Source organism: Triticum dicoccoides, chromosome 6B (genome assembly GCF_002162155.2).
Source record: "Triticum dicoccoides isolate Atlit2015 ecotype Zavitan chromosome 6B, WEW_v2.0, whole genome shotgun sequence".
In the NCBI taxonomy this organism is placed as follows: domain Eukaryota; kingdom Viridiplantae; phylum Streptophyta; class Magnoliopsida; order Poales; family Poaceae; genus Triticum; species Triticum dicoccoides.
The window spans coordinates 154,325,299-154,334,456 of NC_041391.1; positions in this window are offsets into that span (position 1 = coordinate 154,325,299).

Sequence of the window (9,158 nt, forward strand, 5' to 3'; positions counted from 1 at the left end):
CCGAGTGATTCCTTCACTACTGCTGCTAACTGAAGCCGATCGATGCTCCTCTGGATGAACAGTGAGCGTTGTTGGGGGGGGTGGGGGTGGGTTGGATGAACAGTTCCCGGTGGGGGGTTGGATGAACAGGACCCCGACCGATCGAGACGGTTGGGGGTGGATGAACAGGAGCCCGTGGAGGGTTGGATGAATAGGACCCCGTGGAGCGCTGGTTGAACAGTAGCCGGTGGAGGGCTGGATGAACTGTAGCCCGTGGAGGGGTGGTTGAACAGGACCCCGTGGAGAGGGCTGGTTGAACAGTAGCCGGTGGAGGAGCGGTGGAGACAGGATGGACAGGAGCCCGTGGATGAACAGTCACAGGTGGAGGCTGGAGGAGGTCAACGGTGGATGAACAGTAGCCCGTGGAGGCAGTCGACGGTGGAGATGAACAATATCTCGTGGAGTCCCATTTTGCGGTGCGCCACACTCCTCCCGATGAACAGGACCCCCGTTTCGACCGTAGCACTCCAACACAAGTTCGGTTCCTCCATTTTGTGGTACCCCACACCCCTCCCGATCAACAGGACCCCATTTTGACCATAGAGGTCCAAGAAAAGTCCGTTTCCTCCATTTTGCGGTATGCTAGACCCCTCCCGATGAACAGGATCCCGTTTCGACCGTGGCCGGTCGAACACAAGGCCGTTTCCTCCATTTTGCGGTATGCCAGGCCTCGTTTCGATTGGCTGTTCCGTCCAAGCCGGTTGGCTCCCGATGAACACGACGTATTCTGTTGCCTCCCGATGAACACGATGTTGTTTCTCTGTTCCGACCCAGCCGGTTCGCTGCCCGATGAACAGGACGCCGTTGCTGCCGTCTGTTGCCTCTCCATGTACACAAGCCCTTACCATCCGTATATATATGCGCGAGTACACGCTCGAGACCCCGGCCGTATGTGCATACCTGGCCGTATTTTTTGCCCTGTGGCTGTGCGTACGTGTACAGGACTTAGACGGGACTGCGAGAACTGCTATGTCGGGTGCTCTACAATGACACATGCCGCTACTTACTCGGCCATGGTTCATACTTGCAGAGAGACCGATCGACCAGTGTGTACGTACATGTTCGCCACCAGAATGACAACGCTACGCATGCTTTGACCAGGTAGGTCCCGACTGTCAGGCACTTCCTTGCGTGTGAAGATGTAACTGGTGGGTCCCAACAATCAGGGGGAAACATTTTTTTCATGAAATACGGTGGCCCGTCCGGTGGGTCCCTGCTGTCAGGTGGAGAAATCATTATTTTGCGCGTAATAAGGAGGCACTTTCTTGCTGTGGCCGTGGACCCAGATGTCAGCCTCTCCACCTACAATACTCTTCCGATGGAAGTCGTTCCTTGACCATGTTGACCACGCCGCGCTGAGAGCACCAGGGCGGTGCACGACGGTGAGGCCTAGGAAGTGGACGACACGGAGCCAGGGAAGATGCGGCAGTGGAAGCCCACACGGAGAGGAGTACAAGGGTTCACTGGTTCGGCTGCGGTGTGAGGCTGCCGTCGCCGCAGAATAACAGGGGGCGTGGGTGAGTGGATGGCCTGGCCAGCGGTGGGAGTAGTAGGGGGGTGAGGCCTCCGCGGCATCACAACCAGGCATGGGAGGCAGGAGCACGCGTTACGACCGGCGCTGGTTTGGGCGGCTGGAGCAAGAAGACCAGAGGTTGAAGAAGCACTACGGCCGTTGGATGGACATCGGACGGTCACTAGAGCTAGAATCGTTCATATTGACTAAGTTGACAAAGCCCTCCGTCCGCTTCAACTTAGTAGGCCCACAAGTCAGCCTCCCTTATGGTGGGTTTCAGCTAGCAGGGGGAGTATTCATTTTTTTGTGCATAATAAGGAAGCACCTCCTTATGTACGAAGATATAGCTGGTGGGTCCGAGCTGTCAGCGGCGGGAATGTTTTTTTTCACGAAATACAGAGGCCCTTCCGGTGGGTCCCAGATGTCAGGTGGAGGAATCATTATTTTGTACTTAATAAGGAGGCATTTCCTTGTGTGCGGCCGTGGACCCAGCCGTCAGTCTCTCCACGTACAGTCCACTTCCGATGGATGTCGTTTGTTGACCATGTTGACCACACTGCACCGAGAGCAGCAGGGCGGTGGACGACGGCGAGGCCTACGAAGGGAATGAGATGGAGCCGGGGAAGACACGACAGTGGCTGCCCACACGGTGGGGAGTATGAGGGTTGACTGGTTCGGCTGCCGTCGCCCGAAAATAGCAGAAGGTGTGGGTGAGTAGAGGGATAGCCAGGCCAGGGATGCGAGTATGGTGGGGCCGTGAGGCCTGCCCGGCAGCACAGCCGGCCACGGGAGGTTGGAGCATGAGGTTCCACCGGTGCTGGTTTGGGCGGCTGGAGCAGGAAGATCAAAGACTGAAGAAGCACAATTGCCGTTAGATTGACATCTAACGGTCTGACGCTGGTAGAGTCGATTGTTGACTAAGTTTCTTTTTTGAGAAACCTTGTGTATGCATGAACTTAGTAGGCCCACAAGTCAGCTTCCAAATCTGTGGCAGACAACATAGAGCCCATTTGCTATTTTTTTAAATAATTTGCAGCCCATTTGCTAATTTTTAAGTAATTTATTACAACCCATTTTCTGCCCAGGACCACGGTCAAAAAGTTCAACCTTATTTTGCATATTTCGGTGGAGTCCGAACTGTTGTAATCCGAAATGATAAACATTTTTAAGAACTTATTTATTTGCCAAAAAAACTATTCTGTTTTTGTAAGCAAACAAGACGTGGGACAATTGAGTTGGTTTAAGGGAAAACTAGTGGTAAAAAAATCAGCGTTGGAAGGGAAAACAACAACAAAAATAAGGATGTAAATATGAAAAGGGAACTTTATGTATTTTCAATATAATGGTACATGTATATGAACTAGTAAAACTATAGGTAGAGATTAGAAAACGGAAGTAGGACATGGCGTTTCAAGAGGAAAATATAACTCGACTGTGTGTTTGATTCAGTAAAAAACTGCCTGCAGATGTTGTAAGACAAAATATAACTAACGCTGGCGCATCAGAGGCCAGTAGATACCTGTTGGATATTTGTGCTCCATTGTCGTCGTGGGCTAGGCATGTTAAAAACAAAACCAAGCCTGGGCAGTCTATAGCCCAGTTGAAACTTGCTCGACCTGAAAAAACAATATACCTACTCAATAAATGAGAGAATTCTGCAAGTACAGACTGATAACTGGGATCCAGCAGGTATATTGTTCTTTCATCATGATAATAAGTGCATGCACTTGTTTCGAAAAATTTGGAGAACTGGGAATTCGAACGACAGGTGGTTATGCTACCCATCAAATAAAAATCAGGTGCCTGGAAATTCGTTTCGAAACAAATGATTCAGCTTTATATCCATGTTGACCCTCGACATGATGGTTGGAAGCAAATGCCAAGTTCATACCGAAAGATCGTTAACAACAATACCAACTTGCAGATGATAAGGTAGTACAAGTACCAATACCAAACTAACTTATAATCTTTTTAGTCCTGGCCCTAGTGTTCGTCTGGTAGAAAATCTTGCAGAGGATCAGCTCTCGCTCCTTCTCTTGCTACAGGTCCCCGAGGTGGTACTGGTGCATCACCCAGTTGGTCCTTTGCTAGTCGAAGTTCTTGTTGGTGTGCAGCACCAGAACCTTTTTGCTGCCCGTTTGCTGGCCGTTGACCATCACCGGCAAGGTATTGCCGGTCTTGTGCCACATTGCGTGCATGCCGCACTCCGACTGTATCTTGCGACACGTCCACGTGCCCCTTTTGAACACCCTGGAATTGCGCTGGAATAAATGATTGCTTAGGCCACTCAGTGTGATACCTGCAGTATTGTCGAATACAGGTTTTAGTGTATGTAGTTGGCATTTTCATAACATCTCTGGCATGTTGCAGTCACTTGTTTCACTTTTTATTAACTGTCAAATTGTAATTGCTTTACTAGGTCTGTGTCTAAAAAGAAAAATAGAGATATAAACAAAGGAATATGTTTGTGCAAGTAGACGGCCGATCGGTGTCTTACCTGGAAGTTTCTCAGGATGGGTGTAGCATATGCCGTGCTCGCTGTCGATAGTTGGTATGAACAAATCGATGAGAGGGTGAGATCTCACGCTGTCATCACTCACTTTGGCCTCAAGGTGCTCGATCAGCTCCTGATCCGTGGGATCGAACTTGACGCCAGCCAGCAGCACCGGCCAATCCTTCTTGGAGTTGCATCGGTTAATTCCAGTAATATGGTACTCAATGTATGATCAATCGACTGTTTTAAGTGAATGATGAAAGATTTCGATAGATAAGTGGTAGTACTCCCAATCTGAAGTCCACAATACCCGAACACTCCTCCGGGATTCTTGTGTCACCTCATGCGTAGCGTGTTGTCACGTCAATTCAATGTGAGGACATGATGAATAATTTGACCGACATATACTAGTACTGCTACTGTACTACTTACTAGTCGTATTTAGTGTCACATTTTAACCATAGGTTTAACTAAAAAATTGTCAATGCATGTCACCGAAAATTATTCCATTGGAAACTATGTTCAAATACGAATAAAACGATATAATTTTTTGTGACATGCATTAACATTTAATTAGTGAAATTTATGGTCAAAATTTGACACAAATTACGAAGGGGACCAATAACCCAGGAGTATAAGAAGTTAGAAGGCTGTGCGACAGAGTTTGTAGGCTACATGAGTAATACAAAATATAATTCCCATTGGACAACACTTTCACCAACAAGTACGCACTTGAAGCCTAACACACACACACACACACACACACACACACATACATATACATATATGGCTTCTGCACAACATCTCCATCATCATTATCAGTACATGTTACGCAGCTGAGTTAGGGTGCACTTGATCCCAGAAAGGTATCTATCCTTCAAACTAACAACAGTACATAATATCCAACAAAAGAGGGTCATGCTACAGCAACAGGATACATGGCTCAGTCTAGATATCAGTACGAATCAAGTTGTGCATATTTGCTGTTGGCATGAACCACATCGCCACATGTCGGGTTTGCAAAAGCCATCCATCGCATGGGAGCTTGATGCCTTTCACACACTGAAGATTATCTGGCAACAAGGTGTGTCGACGAATCTCTGGATATGGTGATTCATGAAACCCATGGTATGGTGTGTAAACACAGTTCCCCCTGGAGAATGGAAGTTGCATAGCACGGCAATCATCACCAGTGATATGATCGATGATTGGTTGGATGATCGGATAATTGAGCCCGAGGAACATGGAGTGGTTGCCGAGGCTATAAAACCGCCTCTAGTTGAATAGGCCTGGCCCAACGGAGCTGGGATCTTTGTCGAACACGAAGCAGCCATAGCCATCAATGTCACGAGCGCCCCAGGCATTGTATTGCATGTGGTTGGTGATAGGTCTCCGTCATATCTATAATTTTTGATTGTTTCATGCCAATAATATACAAGTTTTACATACTTTTGGCAACTTTTTATATGATTTATTGGACTAGCCTATTGATCCAGTGCCAAGTGCCAGTTCCTGTTTTCTGCATGTTTTTTGTATCGCAGAGTATCCATATCAAACAAAGTCCAAATGCAATATAATTTCACAGAGAATTATTTTGGAATATATGTGATTTTTGGGAGTTGGAATCACCGCAAACGGAGGCTCGTGGTGGGCACAACCCACCAGGGCGCGCCAGAGGAGCCAGGCGTGCCGTGGTGGGTTGTGCTCACCTCGTACGTCGGTTGGACCTCTACTTCGGGCGCAAGGAAGCTTATATCTGGAAAAAGATCGTGTTAAAATCTCAAGCAACCGGAGTTACGGATCTCCGGGAATATAAGAAACGGTTTTCGGCCAGATCTGGGGAGCGCGAAATAGAAGAGAACAGAGAGGGAGATCCAATCTCCCGCCCCTCCGTGGCCATGGAGACCAAGGACTAGAGGGGTAACTCTCCTCCTATCTAGGGGGGAGGCCAAGGAATAAGAAGAAGGAGGGGGGTTCTCTCCCCCTCGCTTCCGGTGGCGCCGGAGTGCCGCCGGGGGCAACGATCGGGATGATGATCTACATCAACAATCTTGCTACCGTCAACACCAACTTTCTCCCCCTCTATTTAGCAGTGTAACACCTCTTCTCCCCACTTTAATCTCTACTTAAACATGGTGCTCAACTCCATATATTATTTCCCAATGATCTATGGTTATCCTATGATGTTTGAGTAGATCTATTTTGTCTTGTGGGTTAATCGTGATCTTGGTTGGTATGATTGTATATTTTATTTATGGTGCTGTCCTACCGTGCCCTCCGTTCTCGCGCAAACATGAGGGGCCCCCACTGTAGGGTGTTGCAATATGTTCATGGTTCGCTTACGGTGGGTTGCGAGAGTGACAGAAACTTAAACCCGAGTAGGTGGGGTATGACGTATGGGAATAAAGAGGACTTGATACGTAATGCTATGGTTGGGTTTCACGACCTTAATGATCTTTAGTAGTTGCGGATGCTTGCTAGAGTTCCAATCATAAGTGCATATGATCCAAGTAGAGAAAGTATGTTAGCTCATGCCTCTCCCTCATATAAAGTTGCAAGAATGATTACCGGTACTTGTTATCGATTGCCTAGGGACAAATAACTTTCTTGTTGACACAAGCCCTTTTACTAAACACCTAACTTTTATTATCTTGCAAAGTACTTCCAGTTTTATTCTTGCAAAGTAGTTCTAGCATCACACCTACAAACTAGTTTCATACTTGTTTTCGGTAAAGCAGATGTCAAGTGTGCGTAGAGTTGTATCGGTCACTACAAAAAAAATACACTTCCGTGATGATACGTGTTTGTCACAATAGGTCACGTTTTCTGTCATGCATGTACATCCATGACAAATTTATGACAGAATCAAGATAGTCATACCTATGCTGTCGTAGAAGTGTTCCATGACATTACCAAAATTATCATCACGGAAGTGTCCACTTCCATGACGATAAATCGTGCGTCATAGAAGTGCTTTCATCAAGGGTGACCGACACGTGGCATCCACTGTAACGGAACACCGTTAAGCTATCGGGTCCGGTTTTGGATCCGATAACCCGTTAACAGCCCCGACCAATGGGGATTTTCCATGTGTAAAATCATCATTGGCTGGAGGAAACACATGTCAGCTCCGTGTTGGCACAAGTATCAGTCATCCAATGGGTGAGATGCGCCTATGATATGTTAACACGTGGAACGGCCCAAAAGTGGCCCATAAACTTTAAACGGGCTGGCCCAACTAAAGGCCCAAAAGATTTTGCGGACCATAATGGGCCGGCCCAGCTAAAGGCCCATAAGATTTTGCAGGCCATAATGGGCCGGCCCAGTTAAAGGCCCACAAGATTTTTGCGGGCCATAATGGGCCAGCCTAGGTGAAGGCCTACAAGATATTTGTGGACCATAATGAGCGGGCCCAGCTAAAGGCCCACGAGAATTCGTCGACATTAATGGGCCGGCCCAGCTATAGGCCCACAAGATTTTGAGGACCCTAGTAGGCCGGCCCATTAACTGGCTGTCATGTTTTGGGCCAAATGCGGGCCCATATTTGATCCGGTCCATTAATGGTCTGCCACGTTCCGGGCCTAATAATGGCCCATATGAGATCTGGCCCGTTAAAAGCCTACCACGTTCTGGGCCAAATTACGGCTCAGATCAGGTCTGGCCCTTTAAGAGGCTTTGGGCCATATTATGGCCCATATCAGATTCGGCGTGTCAATTGGACGCTACGCTTTTGGGCACATTTGCTAAAGGCCCATTTAGTAATTCGTCCTGATATTAGTTTCGGCCTGTTAAGGGCCCGTTTAACATTTCGGCCCTATATTAATTTCGGCCTGTTAAAAGCCCGTCATATAGTTGGGCCTAACTACGGCCCGGTTTGCATCCGGCCTGCTCGCAGCCGATAATCTGATTGGGCCAAACAAGGACCGAGACAATTTTGGCCTGTTATAAGCCCATGATTTGATTGACACATTCATGGGCCGGGGTCTATTTCGTCCTGCTACTGGCCCGTGAGCTGTTTGACACGTTTCAGGCCCAACCTACTTTTGAGCCTCCTAAAGGCCCATTGAGTTTTCTTGGGAAAATAGGGCCGGCGGTTTACCCAACCTATTAAAGGCCCGAATCTACTAGTGGGCCAGTTTACATTTAGGCCTGTTAATGGACCAAGATGACGGGGCCCATGATGCGGATCATACATGGTGATTTGCATGAAGGCCCAATTATGTACTGTAATTTTACGGTTTGGCCGGTTTACTGCGAAGACAAGATATATATACAGTAAAATAACTGCAGCATCGTGAATAAGAAAAAAACCTATACTATACAATAAAGAAATTACGACATATTACATCCACTAGGCATCAAAGTTCGCCAGTATGATAATAAAGCACAAGCAGACAGCAGATTACATACACTGGGCATCAAAGATCGCCACCAGTGCAACTAAACACGCCGACAAAATAATATACAAAACCGACAACACTTCAATAGAGTTCAAGAAAGGTTAGCCCTGCTCGGGAGCTGCAACGCAAGCAGCTGAGCAAGCTGGTGAGACCGCACTTGTTTGACACTTATATCCTCCTCACTCTGAAAGATAAACAAGCAGATAGATGACATGTTTTGCACATATAAGTATCAGTGCTGACAATTCATCACATTTCTTACTGACGGATAAAGTGACACAGTCTAAAATAGCATTAACACAATATGGTATTGTTCAGGTCAAGACATGGCAGGAAATGCCATTGTGAAGGAGTTGGCAGCTTCACGACACCACTGTATTACAGATCAAGAACTCATAAGTATCAATGGTTAGTGTGTTGTCAATTTAGCCCATTTTAGATTGGCAAAATAAGATCACTTGCTATGTATAGTTTAATTTACATGGTATGAAGAAGGAACTTGGTTGTACAACTGAAAACTTAAATTGAGAAGGACAAACTTTTGTTTATGAACTGGAGTACATAATAAACTTTAAACATGCAATTTGATGCAAACACCAAAAATAAACAGCTGTTGTAGTCATGCCTAACCAAATATACAAAACAAAGTTTGAAGGATTGAGAAGGACAAACTTACATTATTGGTGAAGGCAGGCTCTATAAATCCCTTGTC